We start from the raw sequence: 20,096 nt of genomic DNA, 5'->3' as shown, positions 1-20,096 counted from the left end.
GACGGAAGAAGAATTGATGCCTTTGAATTGTGGTGTTGGTGAAGAATATTGAATATACCATGGACTGCCAAAAGAACAAACAAATCTGTCTTGGAAGAAGTACAGCCAGAATGCTCCTTAGAAGCAAGGATGGTGAGACTGTATCTTCCACGCTTTGGACATGTTGTCAGGAGGGATCAGTCCCTGGAGAAGGACATCATGCTTGCAGAGTACCGGGTCAGCGGAAAAGAGGAAGACCCTCCACGAGGTAGACTGACACAGTGGCTGCAACAATGAGCTCAAGTATAACAACGTTTGTAAGGATAGCGCAGGACCAGGCAGTGTTTCCTTCTGTTGTGCATAGGGTCGTTATGATTCGGAACCAACTTGACGGCACTTAACAGCAATAACAACAAATGTAACTTTAGAAAAATATAAGAAAAAAATTGCTGTGGGAGTTGGAGTGTGCTGGTGAATAATAAGCTTACAGTAACCAACACATTTCACACCATCAGATTTTATTTGAAAATGTAATTTTGCAGGGAATTAATGTTTTCTTGTAAAGATGGGATTTTGTCTTGAAAAGTAATTGAGAAAATAATACAGATTATTTTGAATTGGCACTAATACTTCTCCAGGTTTATGGAGTTTTGGAATTTTTAAAATGTTATGGAAGTTTGGAAAATTTGTATACCAAGAGGGAATGGAAGTGGCTATCTTAGCATAATGTGAATCTGGACTAGATAAACATGTACAATTAGGCATGCAAAGTAAGTCAGCTATAAGGAGATATCTGGACTATTAGTCTTGCTGTTTTCATGTATATATACAAGAGATCTTCTTTTCCCCTTCCTTAGTTTTAAAATCATCTAATTCCAATTTATTTATTATTTGAAAGGAGGTATATTTGATGTCATTTTTAGAATTATTTTAGAATTTTAGAATTAAGCAGTTTTCCATCGTATGGGATAGTATTTACTATAAATTTTTTGATAATGTGAACATATCTTTTTGGGTCAAAAAATGACATAAAAAATGAACAAATTTTAAAATTTACTTTGGTTTGTCTCCATTTGCTAAATAAAACACCGACAGGAACTATATAACTTAGTTTGAATAAATTCGGCAAATATAATATCTAGTCTTTTCCTTGATGACTAACTTTACAGGTTTCTTTATGTGTAAGTGGTGAAAGTGAAAAATGTTTTAAATTGGTGGACAGACTTTAGAAAGAGGTACATAGAATAGCGACAGGAGAACATTTTTTCTCTTGCATACTGTTATTTCTCTAGGTCCTGGCACATAATAGTTCTTAATAAACATGTTTTGAATGAATGAATGTATTCAAATACAAGGATAGAGATGAAAATCTGAGCATAAACAAGCAATTCTTGAAGGTAACTTCGTATACCTTAGTGGATTCTTCATGTCACTTAACTTAATTCTTTATTTCCTGCTTCCTGTTTGGGTTTGGCCTTGCGTGTCCCATACTACAGATTCTACCTTGAAGTCATGAAGCAGTTTGTCAGCAGTTTACTTACCAGTAAGTGGTTGTTGCTGTTAGTTGCCACCAAGTTGGCCCCTGACTCATGGTGACCTCATGCACAATGAAACACCCCTGGTCCTGCACGATTACCATGGAGGATTGTGATCCACAGAATTTTCATTGGCTGACTTTCGGAAGCAGACCTCTTGCCCTTTCTTCTGAGTCTGTCTTAGTCTAGAAGCTGCATTGAAACCTGTTCAGCATCATAACAACACACAAGATTCCACTGGCCTTTCTTCTGAGCCTGTCTTAGTCTGGAAGCTCTGCTGAAACCTGTTCAGAATCACAGCAACACGTAAGCCTCCGCTGACAGATGGGTGCTGGCTGTGCGGGAAGTGCATTGGCCAGGGATTGAACCTGTGTCTCCCCCATGGAAGTTGAGAATTCTACCATAAGCCATCACTACCCTGCATGAGTAAGCAGGGGACTTAAAAATTTGGGGCACTTAATACCAATCTTCTGCTCAGGTGGTTACTGAATTCTTGGATGTACGTCTCCATTAAAAACCCTGTGACTCCCAGGTCCTACGCCTTAGCTGTATTGTGTATTCTACCAGGATCTGGTTGAAGGTAGATTCATAAGAACTCTTTCCTTTAGCCATCGTCTGAATTATCTGAAGAACTGAAAAGTCAGAAGTCAAAATTAGGCTGTTTCTAAATGATCTCTCTATCTAGCAAGCTATATATACATTACATGTAATTATATATATATATAATTTTATTTGTGTTACTGTTGAGATATATACACAGCAGAACATACACAAATTCAGCAATTTCTACATGCACAATTCATTGACATTCATTGCATTCTTCGAGTTGTGCAGCCCTTCTCACCTTCGTTTTCTGAGTTGTTCCTCCCGCATTAAGATAAACTCACTGCCCCCTAAGTTTTCTATTTAGTCTTTTGGTTGCTTTTGTCAGTTTGACCCCATATAGATAGATCTTAAAAAAGCACAGTGCTGTAAACAAAACTGTAAGTTGGTTCTTTGAGGGGATCCATAAAATTGACAAACCACTGGCCAAACTGACAAAGGGAAAAAACGAGAAAGTGTAAATAATCAAAATAAGAAATGAAATGGGCTACATTACAACAGAACCAATCAACATAAAGAGGATCAGAACAAAATATGAGAAATTGTACTCCAACAAATTTGAAAACCTGTAAGAAATGGATGAATGTCTATAAACACTCTATCCACCTAAACTAATACAAATAGAAGTAGAAAATCTAAATAAACTCACAACAAAAGAAGAAATTGAAGATGTTATAAAAAAATTCCTAACAACAACAACAGCAAAAAGCCTGGCCCAGATGGCTTCACTGGAGAATTCTGCCAAACATTCAGAGAAGAATTGATGCCACTTCTACTGAAACTATTCCAGTACACAGAAAAAGAATGAATACTCCTTAATTCATTTTAGGAAGCCAGCATAACCCTGATACCAAAGCCAGGCAAAGATACCACACACACACACACACAAAGAAGAAAATTTACACAAATATCCCTAATGAATATAGATACAAAAGCCCTCCACGGAATACTGGCCAACAAAATACAACAGAATATCAAAAAAATAATACATCATCATCAGGTGGGATTCATACCTGGGATGCAAGGCTGGTTCAACATTAGAAAATTGATCAATGTAATTCCCCACGTAAAGGAAAAGAATCACGTGGTCATCTCAATCCATATAGAAAAGGCATTTGATAAATTCCAACACTCTTACCTGATGAAAACTCTCAGCAAAATAGGAATAGAAGGAAAATTCCTGAACATAATTAATAGCATATATGCAAAACCAACATCCACCTTTATTCTGAATGGAGATTGAAAGAATTCCCTTTGAGAATAATAAGGAGATAAGGATGCCCATAATCACTACTCTTATTCTATATTTTACTGGAAGTCCTAGCAAGAGCAATAAGGCAAGAAAGAGAAATAAAGATTATCCATTATTTATTCTTTAATAATTTATTCTTTTAGTAATGCATATTAAATCTGTGTTAATGTCTTTGGTTTTCCACACCCATTCAAAGTTTCACTAACCTAGCTTACAGAATGTTTCAACTTCACAAAGATGAGTTTCATATTACAGTGATAGAAAAATGGCATTGATTAAGGATATGGCCGCAAAAGCCAATTAATGTTATTACTGTCAATAAATTGTACACCTGTAAAAAGTTGAACTGGCAAAAGTTGTGTGATAGATACATTTAGAACAATGACAAAAGCAAACAAAAAGGAATAGCTGCTGAGGCTGCTTATGCACAACCAAATACCTCATGAAATTTGGTTCCTTGTTTTGGAGGTTTAGGGTCAAAGGACATTATAGGACATCTCAGTTAATCAGCCTAATATAGTGTTTAGTGCTTCTGTTACCGCCTAGTTTGTTGCCTAGAGCCTGGGGTTTTAAAAGCTTGCTAGTGGCCATCCAAGGTAAAACACAATTGACCTGTTTGCCTGGAACAACAGAGAAAGCAGAGTTAGAAATAGGAGGAGGAAATGGAATCTGTGGGTAATCGCCTCCAAGAACAACTGCATCCCTGTTGGCGTAGTGGTTAAGTGCTATGGCTGCTAACCAAAAGGTTGGCAGTTTGAATCCACCAGGCGCTCCTTGGAAGCTCTATGGGGCTGTTATGTTCTGTCCTATAGGGTTGTTAGGAGTTGGAGTTGACAACAATGGGTATTTATTCTTTGGATTTACAAAAAAACTTTTCTCCTAGGGAGCTCAAGTGTTTATTGTTGCTTGGTAATACATACCAATGATGTGTGGAAACTGAAAATCTGATCTAAATTGTAAAAGCCCTTCCGATGATCTAGCTCAGTTTTGTTGTTTGGGAAACAAAGTTGGACATTTCAATCTGAATAATGCTTGTGTTGGAAAAAAATAAAGATCCATATTCACAGGATTCTAACTGGATAATATTTAACTGAATATTATTAGTATCCATATGAAGCTCTGAAATCTAGTTTATAGGTGGTGTGTGGAAATTTACAGCTGCAAGCCAAATATATGAAAATTAAAGTTAGAATAGATGCATTTGTGAAAATTTTATTAATTTCTAAAGTAAGGAATCCCTAGTAATTCCTTCAAATAGCTGTTTCTTGCAATGGATTTTAACATTTACTTTCATTTGCAAAAATTGACACATACATACCTTTTTCTTGAACTGTTTTTTCTCCCTGTATTTATTCTGCCTGTAAAAGTGCCTTCTTTTTTAGTCAAATGAGAGTTTTTCAAAGCATAAGTCAACTATGATTTACTGTGGTGCCTTTCCTCAATAAGTAACAATCCTTTAATAACCACTATCTCCCTTCACTTTTTAAAATGCCACCTGAATTCTAATTTATTAATTTATAAAGAAAATTATAACCATTGCATAGACAGAACTATTTGAAAAAGCATGACCATAGCATTTTTTTTCTCATTAGAGAGATCTACACGGGAAGCCAAATCATCCTTAGAAGGTTGCCTGGTGACATGGAATCTGAACAATAGTTAGTAATTGGAATGATCAATGGTGTCAAGCCAGTTTTTTTTTGCTTGCTTTTTTTCATCTTCACCCTTTCTATTATAAAAACTTGAATCAATTTATTAAAATATAGGTTATGAGAAATTAAGACATTTCAAACATAAAGTTAGTAATTAAAAAATTTAGTGTATAAATTGACAGTGGTAAACCTAGAATTTAGAAGTATATGAAAATAGTTTGCAAACTTATCATTTTGGCTCTCTAAAAAAAATTAGATCTCTATTTTTAGAATAGAGCCCTGTGGCATAGTGTTTAAGAGCTTGGCTGCTAACCAAAAAGGTCGGCAGTTCGAATCCACCAGCTGCTCCTTGGAGACCCTATGGGGCAGTTCTACTCTGTCCTGTAGGGTTGCTATGAGTCGGAATCGACTTGACGGCACCTAACAACAACACAACTATTCTTAGAATAAGCTTTACAGGAATTATTTATTACAGAATAGACTTCCAGCCTTTAAAATAGAATAAGTGAAATTAAAACTGTTATGACTCATCCAAAGTATAGTAAAACAGTTAAAAGAAAGGAAAGGCTTTACATAAGTAGATCACCAGCAGCCAGTGTACAAGTGTGATAATATCTAATGTTCACTGTATGAGTCATCTCATCCAATCATAGGTAGGAACTTCTCTTTCCTTTTATAGATGAGAAAACTAAATCTGTGGGCGTGTATGTAATTTGCCTGAGTTTCTACAGCTAGTTAATGGTAGAACTGTGACATTTACCCTGGCAGCCTAATTCCAGAGTTCTTACTCTTACTTACTCTGCTGTATTACATTCACAAGTGTGGAAAGATTTTTCCTCATCTTTATAACTATTTGTTTGTATTTCAATTTTTTGAAGAACGTATTTTTGAACACTGCTCCAGATCCAGCTGGAGTTCTCTCTGTTCATTTAACTTGGCTGTTTGGAGTGTTGGAGGGGGCCATTCCTATAATCCCCCTCAGTTCCTGGTCAGAAATTTGCAACGTGTTTTGTGACCCAGTCCATTCTGTTTATTGCAAAAATACAAAAGACCCAAAATGCTTAAGATTAAGATGGATATAAGAGTCAAAACCTATGTCATGTTTTGTTCCAGTACCTTGTGCATATTATCTCATTTGGTCCTCGGTAAGCTCTTTAGGAAAAAGACCTGGTAGTGCAGTGGTTAAGTGCTCAGTGGTACGAACCCATGTGAGAAAGATGTGGCAGTCTGCTTCCATAAAGACCGACAGCCTTGGAAGCCCTATAGGGCAATTCTACTCTGTCCATTAGGTTTGTGATGAGTTGGCATCAACACAGTGGTAATGGGTAGGGCCCCTAGGTGGTACAAATGCTTTGCGATCGACTACTCACCTGAAGGTTAGTGGTTTTTTAACCATGCAGTGGCACTGTGGAAGAAATATCTGATGATATTTTTCCATAGATTACGTGCTAGAATACCATTTGAAGCCGTTCTGCCCTGTAACGGGGTCGCCATGAGTTGGAATCGACTCAATGGCAAATTTTTTTTTTTTTTTAATTCTGTAGAGTGAGCATTGTTCCTTCAGTTTTACAGATAAGAGAGTTAGCATGAAAGAGGTTAACTAATGTGCTTTTGGCTGCATAGTTCGTAAGTATTGAATCAGAATTCTGCCCATTTGTTCCGAACATCTTGTTCTTTCCAATATTCCCTGTGGTATCATAAAATGTTTACCGAGTACTTGGCGTTGCAGGCTCTTTGAGTATGCTGTCATCAGAACACTTTTCTGCGAGTAGCTATTATTAACCCTAAACTAAGCATGAGAAACTGAGAATCAAAGATCAGTTGTGAGAATTAAGCTTACATAGCTCACTTTAAGATTGCAATGGCAGATTGATAAAAGCACAGTAAAAAGTGGGTCAGTAACAGTTTTGTTAATTTGTTGTTTTGAAAAATAGTGGTGGTAATATATATTAAATTAATTTCAAATTAACATGATTTGGCAGAAGGAGGAGAAGAGATGACATAAAATATCAGCATCTTCAGATATATCCAATATTGGCTTTGTGTTAACGTTGCCTATGTCGTAAAATGATAACTATCAATAATGAAGCACTGCTATTTGTTAACAGGTATTAGTGCTGATACTTCTGGGATGGGGCTCTGTATAGTTTTCTTTTTTAAATATAATAACACATGACACATAATGAACACTCAAAAGTTACTTATTAAGGGAACAAACAAAATTTATTTTGTTGTGTTTTTAACTCAAATGAGTAAAGCAGGACTTCATGGTAGTGGAAAAGAGTGATTCATTCCAGGCTACATAGCATCCCAGTCAGTTTCTCTGTTACTTCAACCATTTCAAAGGAGATGGTCTTGAATTTGAAGTTCCCTGTACATGATAAGATAATGTAGAGTTTGTAGCCAGAGAATATATATTCTGGTGACTATAGAATGATGACTGCAATACTTTAATCTGTATCTGAAGGCTCTTGACAGCACAGAAAAAGAATGGTTAATAAAGGGTTAATAAGTGAATGAATGAATGAATTTTTACTTTTTTTTTTTTAACCAGAGTGAAATAGTTATAAAGAATTCAAAGGCTTTTTAAAAATTGTGTGATGATGTTAAAAAATAAAAAAGTGTCTCATTTATAGTTACATGTGTTTTCAATTACAGATAGGGAATAAGATGAACTGTTAGGAATCTCCAAACTACAGGTTTGTGATTTTTATGTTTCTATGTGAATATCTTACCTTTGGAATAAGCTTAATTTGAACATTTACTATATTAAGAGTATTTTGTCATGTGAACCATGTCCTAAAACTAAAGCTAAAAAATGTGGAAAGAATCAAATTTATTTTGTGATAAGATCTTAGAAATTAAAAAAATGAAAATTGTCCTAAATAAACTTCATATCTAAAAAATAGCATTGTTAATAAAGATATTAAATGATAAGAGGAAATTGAAATGCGTAAAACTATAGTTTTGTAATACACCATGTTTATATTGATATCACGTATGAATTTGTTGATGCTGGATATTTCGTTATTGAGATGATTGTAAGGAAATGTTTTCAGGGAAAATGAAGTTATATTGATAGAAAAAACCAACAGAATGCTTTATATGGATATATTAAAAAAGCAAATTCATATTTTGACTGGTAAATACAAGTTATCCTATTTTATATTAGACAAAGCCAGAAAAGTCCCCCACTTCATATGTTTTTTATACTTGTATGTTTTTAAAGGCAGATGGGCCATAAAATGTCTAAAAATACCCTCATTTCCTCACAAAATTGGATGTGGAATAAAAGTAATTATAATCATGAGCATGTGATCTTTATTCATTTTGGCTTTAATGTCTATCTGATATAATTTCAAACTGTTGTCAGCTATCCTGGTAACACTGAGCTGAACTCAAATACTAAGGGTCCACTTTTGTATCTTAAGGAAAAAACCAACCCCAAACCCATTGTTGTCTCATTGTGACCCTATAGGACAAAGTAGAACTGTCCCATAGGGTTTCCAAGGAGCGGCTGGTGGATTCAAATGGTCGACCTTTTGGTTAGCAGCGGAACACTTAACCACTGCGCTGCCAGGGCTCCTTGTATTATAAGAATCCTTCCTATTTCACCCAGTTTAAAACTGCTTTCACTGTTGTTTTTAAGATAGAAGGTAATGAAGTTTTCCTGGGATATAGAGATCTCTGAAACCAGTTCACTTTTATGAGACCACAGAAACTACATGTGACTCTAATATACAAACGTTAGAGACAGTTTTGAATGATGTTGGATTTCATTCATTCATCCCATAAACAATTCTTTTTTTTAATGCTTATGTGTTGTTCTGAGTGCGAGGGTACTGCAGAGAGCAGGATAAAGTCGCTGCCCACGTGGAGCCCATACTCCTATCTGTAGAGGCGGACAATAGGACAGTAAGCAGCTTGAGAGAGTGAGAAGTACAGGCAGTCCCAGGGTTAGGAAGGAGATCCCTTCCTAACTGTGTCTTTATCTCTTTAAGTCGAATTTGTAGGTAAGTCAGAAGAGGTACATATGGTTCTTAGTTAGCCTTACTTCAGTGCAGGAAAAACCTCGAAGCCTTTTCAGTGATTTAAAAGCTGCACGTGGAGCAAGTGAAGGTGGTTGTGATGAAGAATTTGTTGTGAGTAGGGGTTGTTCAATTGTTTCACAGTGAGGGCAAATTTATATAACATTAAAAGGGTAAATTATTACTTGTCCATAAGTCACACGTTGAAGTGGATTTGGAGGGTGGGGAACTGTGCTCAAACAGTGATAAGAGAGAACAAACAATACATACAGTGATCTGGAAGTCTCTTTGAGAAGGTGAAATATGATTTGAGACATGAATAACAAGAAGGGTCTAGCCATGCAGAAATGGCAGGAGCAGAGGTTTCCTGGGGCATCAAGAGTAAGTATAAAGACCCTAAGGTGCAAATAGAAACCCTGGTGGCCTAGTGGTTAAGAGCTATGGCTGCTAACCAAAAGGTCAGCAGTGTAAATCCACCAGGAGCTCCTTGGAAATTCTTTGGGGCAATTCTCCTCTGTCCTGTAGGTCGCTATGAGTTAGAATCAACTCGACCGCAATTTTTTTTTTTTTTTTTTAAGGTGCAAATAATCTTGCTATGGTCAATAAACCAAAAACCCATTGCCGTCAAGTCAATTCCAACTCATAGCAGCCCTACTGGACAGAGTAGAACTGCCCCATAGGGTTTCCAAGGAGTGGCTGGTGGATTTGAGCTGCCAACCTTTTGGTTAGCAGCCATATCTCTTAACCACTGTGCCACCAGGGCTCCATGGTCAATAAAGAGGGGGAATAAAAAAGATAATGTGGCTGAAGCAGAACAAGTAAGGAGAATAACTTGCTTTGAGATAAGAGAGGCGAGGCTTTGCCAACTGTATCATTTGGATTTAATTTTAAGTGTAATGGTAAGCCTTTCAAAGACTGTGAGGGAGTGATAAGAAATATGTTAAAAAAAGACAGAGAAAGAGAGGTTGTAGAGGAAGAGAAATGGAAACAGGGAGTCCAGTGGAGGCTTTTGAGTTGGTTAGGCAAGAGGTCGTGCTTACTAAGAGTTAGGTCATAGCTGAGAGTATATTTTCATAAGAAAAGAAGTTGTTCTAATAATGCACATGATTTTTTTCTTGTACATTCACTAAACCATATCCCCTTAAGAAAACTTCCAATGTTATAACTGGTTCTGGTGCAGTTCATTTTAGGAACCTTCATTTTAAAATGAAGGATGTTAATTGATTCTGAAAAAAAAGCCACTAAAATAAATACATCTAAAATGTGGACCCAAAATTCATAGTAAATAATCTGGAGGAAAAAAGACAATTTGAAAATTTGTCTCAAAAAATATAAGTTTTTTTTATAATTGCAACTATGCCTCCAGTATGGGAATGGTCAAGGGATTTGGAGAAGTAACTTATCAGACATAAAGATTTAATAGAAAGATGCAAGAGATTGCAATTCACATTTGATTTTTGGAGCACCATCATAAAAAGTAGCCCTTGTAAAATATATTCAAGGGATTCATTACTTTCCTGAAGGTCATACTCTGTGGTATTCAAAGCATGCTGTTTAGATATACAAACTATAGCTATTCTTGTCAGTTTTTCTCTTCTTCCGTAGTTAACTGATATGTCTTCCAGTCCTAAGTTGTCAATAGCTTTGTGGTTTTCTAACATCAATTTCATGAATTTGAGAAAATACTGCAATTTTGCATGCTTTGCAATTTTACTTTAGAATTTATTGCATTGCATTTGCGTTGTATTTATGGTTGTTTACAGTAAGAAATTGACTCCCAAAGACATTAACATGGCTTCTGGGGAGATATTCGAGTAATAACTGGAATGAGAAGTCGCACTATTGAATTTATAAAAGGTGAGTTTAGTACAGAAATATTTTCAGGTTAAGGTCATTTTTGTTACCCCACATAATATCAACTAACAAGATTTGAACTACCAAGAACATTCTTAATATTGTGATACATTCCTATTTACTGCAATGCTTTTTTATAGTTTTTTTTTTTTTTGCATGATTCTATACTTTCTTTATCTTCACCTGATGCCAGTTAATAAATCTATTCAATGTATATGTAACAGTCTAGGGCACTTTTTTCCCCCCTCACGTTTTGGTGGTGCTCTGCATGGTTGTATTTCCTGGAACATTTCTAGGTAAATAATTGAACATTTATATCTGTATCTGTCTGGGTATTTAATATTCCTTTCCAAAATACTAAGGTTATCTTCATCATTATTAACTTACACTTTTCCGTGTCTTTATTCTCTAAGTTGGTATATTAATTATGAATTCATTCATTCACAAAAAAGAAGGCCGCTTAATAAATTCCAGATCACATTTTCCCACTTAACATAGCTCATTTTACTTTTGTGATATGCTTCATCTATCTACCTTATTTAAAATAAAGAATATAATTTCACTTCCGTTTCTGTAAAGCATAAGAATACTTTAACAAATAAAAAAAAAAATAGCATCTAATAAAGAATAGCTGTGTTTCCCAGGCGTTCTTGAACTTTGTGAAAAGAGAGGTCTTTATGGAGTGTATGTTGAGTAGAAAGGGACATGAACTGCTTGTAGTCTCTTTACCATTTTTTAGTTCTTAACATAAGTATACCGAAATGGATATAATTGGTGCATTAATTTTGTCAAAATAACAACACAACTTTATTGCCAGGGCAACATAATATATTTACGTTTGTCTTCTACACTTTAAACTTTTGAATGGATTTCAAGACAGATCTTTACATCAAAAATAAGTTTTGGAGAAAAGTTATTTTAACTTCTAAAATAATGTGTGTGTGTGTGTGTGTAGACATGTATCAAATTTAGATATATTAGGGTTCTCTAGGGAAACAGAACAGCAACACATACAGAAAGGGAGAGAGTGAGAGAGAGAGAGAGATTATATGGAATTGGCTGATGCAATTGTGGGCATCCGGCAGGTCCAGAAGGAGCCCTGGTGGTGCAGTGGTTAAGTCCTCGGCTGCTAACTGAAAGTTTTGCAGTTTGAACCCACCAGCCGCTGTGCAAGAGAGAGATGTGACATCTGCACCCATCAAGGTTACATCTTTGGAAACACCGTGGGGAGTTCTTCTGTGCCCTGTATGGTCACTTTGAGTTGGAGTCCACTCAATGGCAATGGGTTTGGGAAGTCCAGAATCTTTAAATAAGGTGACAAGCTAGAGACTCCTGCAATCTCGTATCCCAAGACCCTTAGGTAAGGCTAGAGAAGAGTGAAAAGTTCTGGCAACATGTTTGTTTGTAGTCTGGAGGCAGAATACACCCTAGAGAAAGCTTGATTTTTGCTCTTAAGACCTTCAACTATTAGTCAAGGCCCACCCATGTTATGGAAGGTAATCTGCTTAACTTAATAAGCTCAACTGATTTATTTACATATAACTACCTCATCATATGGAAGAAGAAATAGAAGTTGTCAGTTTTATTCTACTTGGATCAATAATCAGTTCCCATGGAAGTTGCAGTCAAGAAATCAAAAGATGCATTGCATTGGGTAAATCTGCTGCAAAACCCTTCTTTAAGGTTCTTTTTGGGGGGGGGGAGGGGGCTTTTTTTTTTTTTTTAATTGTGTTTCAGGTGAAAGTTTACACAACAAATTAGGTTCCCCTTTAACAGTTTTTATACAAATTGTTCTGTGCCTTTGGTTACAGTTTTTACAGTGTGTTAGCATTCTCATTATTTTCATTCTGTTCTATTTCTATTGATCTAGCTCCCTTCCCTTCCTTGCCTTTTCATCTTTGCTTTTGGGTAAATATTAATTTTTTAAGGGAGCACATTCCTCAGGGGTGATGGTTTATTTTATAAGCCAGTCTGTTATTTGGCGGAAAGGTGACCTGCTGAAATAGCTAGTAGCTTCAACTCCAAGTTCAAAGGTTACCTTTGGTGATACCCTCTCTGGTTCCTCTAGTCTCTATTGGTCAAGTAGTTCTGGCCTTTTTTAGGAATTTGGGTTTTAGGAACTGCCGACCTTTTGGATAGCAGCCAAGCTCTTAACCACTACTTCACCAGGGTTCCATGAAGAAGGTTACATGATTTAAAAAAAAAAAAAAAGACACACACACACGTATATAGTTTTGCCATTGTCACTGTTAGTTAATTTCTAAAACACAATCTAGAATATGAATGAACCTTTTAACTTGCTGGCATCTGTGTTTTTAAAACATTTCATGTGATTAAATAAATATAAGCATAAATTTAGAACTGAAACTTGGGAGTTATACACATTGAAATAACTGATGTTTCGGATGCTCATCTGATCTTAACATTCTATCTGGGACCTTCTATTGTGTGCCTGGTCACAACAGCTGGTAGTGGTAGCCAGGCCCTATCTAGTTCTAACGGTCTCATGCTAGAAGAGGCTGTGGTTTGTGTGAGTTGTTAGTCTCATGGACTAATTTCTTCTTTGAGCCTTTGATTTCCTTCATTCTCTTTTGCTGCATGCAAGTGGAGACCAGTAGTTGTATTTTAGATGCCACTGACAAGCTTGTAAGACCCTAGTCACGACTCACCAAACAAGGATGTAGAAAATTATCTTTGTGAACTATGTTATGCCAGTTGACTAAGTTGTCCCCTGGGACTATGGTCTTTAAAGTTTTAAAAACGGTATCACTTTGTTGACTGAAATGGGCCTGACCCAAGCCATAGCCTTTTTAGTTTTTTCATATGCATGCAAACAGTAGTCAGTGAAAAAGAAAGAAGATAACTGATGCATTTTAATGGTGAAGAATATTGAATATACCATGAAATTTGAGAAGAACAAACAAATAAATCTTAGAAGAAATACAACCAGAATGCACCTTAGCAGTGAGGATAGCAGACCTTACTCTTGCTTACTTTGGACATGTCATCAGGAAAGGACATCATGATCAGTAAAGTAGAGGGCCAGGGAAAATGTTGGAAACCCTCAGTGGGATGGATTGATGTAATAGTCAAAACAGTGGATTCAAACAGCAATGATCGTGATAATGTTTCAGGACCTGGCAACAGTTCCTTGTTATGCATAAGGTCCCTATGAGTCAGAGCTGACTAGAAGGTACCTAATAATAACAGCAATAATTACTACTACCTCATAACAGCAACTAGACTAGTGTTTGACCAAACTACTGGGCACTATAGCTGTGATGGTTACGGTTGTGTGTCAACTTGGCTGGGTTATGATTCTCAGTGGTTTGGCAGTTATGTAATGATGTCGTTTGGCAGTTACATAGTGATGAAGTCATCCTCCATGATGTGATCTCATGTGATCAGCCACTCATTTGTAAGAGGAGTTTCCTTGGCATTGTGGCCTGTATTCAATATATGTAGGATGCTTTGGCAAAACTTTTTTTTTTTTTGCTCTGGATCCTGCATTCAGCTTGTCATCATCTGACCTCTGGTTCTTGAGACTTGGCCCACCATATTGCTCGCTGATCTGGGATTTGTCAGTCTCCACAGCCTGTTAGCCAGCAGCCTGCTGTTTTCCTTGCTGGTCTTGGGATTCGCCAGCCTCCATAGCCTATGAGCCAGCAGCCTGCCACCTTACCTGCCAATCTTGGATTTGTCAGCCTCCACAGCCCACGAGCCAGCAGCCTGTCGTCTGACCTGCTGATCTTGGGTTCATTCCCCCTTGAAGCTGCATAAGTCAGGAGATGTCTCCAGCCTGACGCCTGACCCATGGAGTTGGGAATTGCCAGCCTATACAACCATGCGAGCCATTTCCTTGAGATAAATCTCTCTATATATCTACATATATATGCTTTACTGGTTTTTCTTCTCTTGAGAACCCAGCCTAAGATAATAGCCTAGCCAAACTGACATGTAAAATTAACCATCACAGATGACAATCATGATTTATTAAGGAATTGAAAAAAAAGTAACCTGGTAAGTTTGTGGTAAATATTTAAATTTCACCAGTGTGAAATTAAGGTTGGTTAATAATTATTTTTTCTTGAACATAATGATATAGAACTGAAAATGTGTTAGAAAACAAAAACAAAAAAACAAAGCCTCTGCCATCAAGTTGATTCTGACTCATAGCGACCCTGTAGGTCAGGATAGAACTGCCCCGTATGGTTTCAAAGGAGCTGATGGTGATAGTGGTTAGCAGCCAAGCTTTTAACTACTATGCCACCAGGGCTCCAAATGTATAACTGTGTATAATTATATCAAAGTCATTTTGAAGACATTACATTTTATATCACCATATTGTCAATAATTCTAGTGAATAAAAAAAAAATTTTTTTTTTTTTTTAGTGAATAAGCTACTAGAAATTAAAATAAAATATTCTGTACTATGAGATTATGTCTTTAAAAAAAATTTTTTTTTTTTTTTTTTTTACATATAGTTATTACAAAATCAAATATATCTCTCTGAGGGTAATGACCAAAAAAAAAAAACCCAAACTCATTGCCGCCTAGTTGATTCCGACTCACAGAGACTCTATAGTACAGAATAGAACTACCCCATAGGGTTTCCAAGGCTGTAATCTTTACGGAAGCAGACTGCCACATCTTTCTCTAGAGGAGCGGCTAGTGGGTTTGAACTGCTGACTTTTTGGTTAGCAGCCGAGTGCCTCACCACTGCGCCACCAGGGCTCACTTTGAGAGGGTATTAATTCATACTTAAAAGTTGAATTTAGCTGTTTTACTCTATCAAATATTAATTACATGATGTTAAAAGATAAGAATCTCTATAGTTTTTTGGAAATTCAGGCCAATTTTGCAGAAATATGGTCATCATTTTATTTCATTTTCTTGATTGAATAGATACATAGAATAAAATACATCTCCATCTTCTGAGAATCTCATCCCGAGGCTCTGATTAAATAGTTCTATTATAATATCAGCATTTTTAGCCTTTTAAAGGCTAGTTCTGTTTTAGCCTTTAGATATTTGCAGCAGTGTACTTAATATGATTGGCTGTTTGAAGCCTTACATATGTGGACACTGACACGTTCATATTCAGCTCTGAATTATTTCACTTGTGGCCTTAACTAAATATATAGAACGATGAATCCTGATAAAACATAGATCTAATAAATATAATGATTATTATAATAAAGCTGTCAAGGATCACCAGAATTTATCTTAACATTCCAGTATTTCAGGTTATGTAATTTAGTATAAAAGTATGGAAACTAAAAAAAAAATTTTAACTATGAAAACCAAATAACCCTTCCTCTCTCTCCTTCCTTCCCTTTCTAATAATCATTAGAGAAAATGCTAATAATTGTCGTTGTTTATAGTCGCCCTCAAGTTGATTCTGACTCCTGGTGATCCCATGTGTGCAGAGTAGAACTGCTCCGTAGGGTTTTCTAGGCTGTTGCCCTTCTGACTGGGTTTTACTGGGGCACTTCTGAAGCAGATCACCAGGCCTGTCTTCCAAGGCGATTCTGGGTAGGTAGCTAGTACTCAAGCACTTAACCAATTGCGCCACCCAGGGTCTCCAGTAATTGTCATTATAGAACTGGAATTGAATGTTATGTGGCTTGGAAAACTCACAAAGTTATTTCCTCTACATTATTTGTAAATCATTGTTGATTTCATGTATGTATAGTAATTTATCTATATATTCCATAAAAATATTTTTAATCTCAGAAAACATTTTCTCATAGAGACTTTCTTTTATATGGATAGCAGTGACGTTTTGAGTCGAACTCACAAAAGCCAATTTATGTAGTCAATATAAGGCAGCAAAGGAAATGATCATATTGCAGCATCTCCCCAACATTCACAACATTGCATCTGTTGGAAACATTCTAAAGTTGTGATGGTTAATCTTATTTGTCTACTTGGCTAGGCCATGATTCTCAGTGGTTTGTCAGACACTGTGTAATCACCTTGCATTTTGTGATCTGATGTGAGCAACCAGTCAGTTGAAGGAGGAGTTTCCTTCAGGGTGTGGCCTGCCTCCAATATGTAAACGGATGTTCTGGCAATGCTCACTTTCTTTCTCGACCCTGCACTCTTCTCATTGCGTGACCTCTAGTTCTTGGGATGTAAGCCTGCAGAATTCTCTGGCCTGCTGCCTGACCTGCAGATTTTGGATTTGTCAACCCCCACAACCCTGTAAGCCAGCAGAGGTCTTTGGCCTGTTGCCTGACCTATAAGTTTGGGACTTGCCAATCCCCACAGTTGCGTGAACCATTTCCTCGCAATTGTGTGAGCCATTTCCTTGAAGTAAATCTCTCTCTATATATTTACATACATTTCACTGGTTTTGTTCCTCTGGAGAACCTAGACTAAGATAAAAGTCAACCTAAAAACATGAGGAAAATTCTCCCTAACCCACAGCCCATCTTAGTAGGAGCAATGATTTTCTTCCTGCACCAAATCAGAGTGCCAGGAGTAAGTCCCATTAGTCCAATAGAAGAGGAGATGAGAACTCTGTATTCTTTGAGGTTGTTGGGTCTTATCAGCCTTATTAACTGTGATATGAAGGAGGCAGAGAAGACGGTCCATGAGTAAGATGCTCCCTCATATTTAAGAGTAATGCTAATTAAAACATATGTTTTTGTTTTGGGGGGTTTTGGTTATTGTTAGGTGCCATCAAGTTGATTCCGACTCACAATGAGCCTGTGAACAACAGAATGAAATACTGCCTGGTCCTACGCCATCCTCACAATCATTGCTATGTTTGATCCCATTGTTGCAGCCACTGTGTCAGTCCATCTCATTGAAGGTCTTCCTCTTTTTTGCTAACCCTCTGCTTTACCAAGCATGATGTCCTTCTCCAGAGACTGATCTCTCCTGAAAACATATTCAGAGTACGTGAGATGAAGTCTTGTCATCCTCGCTTCTAAGGAGCATTCTGTCTGAATTTCTTCCAAGACAAATTTGTTCATTCTTCTGGCAGTCCATGGCATATTCATTGTATATTTGCCAACACCATAGTTCAGAGGCATTAATTTTTCTTCACTCTTCTTTATTCATTGTCTAGCTTTGGCATGTGTTTGAGGTGATTGAAAATACCATAGTGTCATGGATTGAATTGTGTCCCCCAAATATATGTGTCAACTTGGTTAGGCCATGATTCCCAGTATCCTGTGGTTGTCCTCCATTTTGTGATTGTAATTTTATCTTAAAAGGATTAGGGTGGATTTTAATACCCTTTTTAAGGTCACATCCCTGATCCAGTGTAAAGGGAGTTTCCCTGGACTGTGACTTGCACCAACTTTTATCTTAAAAGAGATAAAAGGAAAGGGAAGCAAGCAGAGAGTAGGGACCTCATACCACCAAGAAAGAAGCATCGAGAGCGTAGTACATCCTTTGGACCTGGGGTTCCTGTGCAGAGAAGGTCCTAGTCCAGGGGAGGATTGATGAGAAGGACCTTCCTCCATAGCTGACACAGAGAGAGAAAGCTTTCTCTTGGAGCTGATGCCCTGAATTTGGACTTGTAACCTACTATACTGTGAGAAAATAAACTTCTCTTTGTTAAAGCTATTCACTTGTGGTATTTCTGTTATAGCAGCACTAGATAACTAAGACACATAGCTTGGGTCAGGGACACCTTAGTCCTCAAGGTGACATCTTTCCTTTTTAACACTTTAGAAAGGTCTTCTGTGGCAGATTTTCCATATAGGTGAGTATTACCCATATATATTTTCTCTCTTCCCCTCGCTTTGCATGAGAAAGAGTTTGTCTCAGAGTGGAGTTTTACAAATACTTCAAGAAAGAACATTGAGCAAGGACACAAGAGACTTCACTTAAACTAGTTAGATTTCTGTCATCAGTTATGGAAGTTATAGTTGGGAGAAAGAAGACTACCTGGGATTTTAGAGTACTGAACTTTAAAAAAATGGTTCACTAAAGACATGTAGAATAACTTTTTGCATACTCTGTGCATCATTTTATCATTACTTTGTCATTGTGTTTTCTTGAATAAATGTTATCATATCTGCTGTGCTGTTGAGGAAAACTAAGACATGAAGAAGTAATGTAGACTATTTGGTTTGTGACTCAGTGGTCAAATAAGAATGCCAAGTGAGGCTTTTAGGATTTAAGACTAGAGTTGGGTATGAATAAGAAGTGCAAACTATTTAAAATGCCATTTACCTGATATTTATAGGTTTAGGGTCCCTGTGAGTCCAAACGGATTCTAAGACACCTAACAACAGCAAGTAGATCCAAAATACACTGTTTTATATATTTATTACAATCACAAACTATTTTTTTTCTTTAAAAAGTTTGAACTTGACCGTCTTGGTCTTAGCATATCATAGTTACAGTATTTTCTAATAATAAATATTCTTAATTAGCTGTGTTTTAGACTGAATCACAGAATTACTAAGTTGTGTTAATTCAAAATTTTAAAATTTATGTGTTACATGTATCAAAAGGAAAGAATAAATTAGAACTAATTTCAGAAGGAAAGGTTGGGCTGCTAACAGCTTGCTGTAAGATATATATTTTCTATATAAAACATGCATTGTAATTAAGATATTACCAAGGATATCATAAGCATTAAAAAGGAAAAATGATTATTACATGTACCTAATCATTTTTTGGTGAGGAAATGCAGAAATGACTTATATTAAAAATTTCTTGGCATTGAATTTCATTTCTGATTTTATTATAATTATAAAATTATCTGAGTAGATAAAAGTTCTTTGAAAGCCTTTTGAAGTACTGAGCATATACTTTGATAATCAGTTAGCAGACTGGAATCCTGGCCTTTTTTTGTTGTTTTCTGTAAATAATTCTCTTTTTCATTAGCAAGTTGAATTAGGAATGAATTTTCAAATATATTTGTAATTGCTGCAAGGAAAGACTGAGTATATTCATACTAATGTGGTAACTTACATGAATATATTCAGTCCTTCCTTTAAGCAATTAAAAATAATTTCCTTTTAAACCTTTTTTGATTACTTTGTAATACAAGGGGATGCTGTGATAGTTAATTTTATGTGTCAATTTGGCTAGGCTATGGTGCCCACTTGTTTGGTAAAACAGTAGCCTAGTTGGTAAAACACTACTCTAATTACATGCGATTAAATCAGTCGACCTGAAGTAAAGTGAATTACCTTCCATATTGTGGAAGAGCCTTAAGAGCAGA

At 36.4% G+C, this 20,096-nt stretch overlaps 1 protein-coding gene across 8 annotated transcripts in view; it reads left to right on the top strand.

Moving 5' to 3' along the window:
- The window catches only part of CCSER1 (coiled-coil serine rich protein 1), an 845,607-nt gene that overhangs the window by 123,373 nt on the left and 702,138 nt on the right, over positions 1–20,096 (top strand). Inside the window, exon 2 of one of the 8 annotated variants that reach the window (XM_064285541.1) lies at positions 7,680–7,720. The exons of the other annotated variants lie outside the window; for them this stretch is intronic. The gene's annotated coding sequence lies outside the window, so the exon portion shown is untranslated. The remainder of the gene's footprint in view (positions 1–7,679; positions 7,721–20,096) is intronic. 8 annotated transcript variants of the gene reach the window in all.

This window comes from Loxodonta africana, chromosome 5 (assembly GCF_030014295.1).
Source record: "Loxodonta africana isolate mLoxAfr1 chromosome 5, mLoxAfr1.hap2, whole genome shotgun sequence".
Taxonomy (NCBI): Eukaryota; Metazoa; Chordata; class Mammalia; order Proboscidea; family Elephantidae; genus Loxodonta; species Loxodonta africana.
The sequence above is the reverse complement of the archived record's forward strand: the minus strand, read 5'-3'. Positions and strand labels throughout refer to the sequence as shown.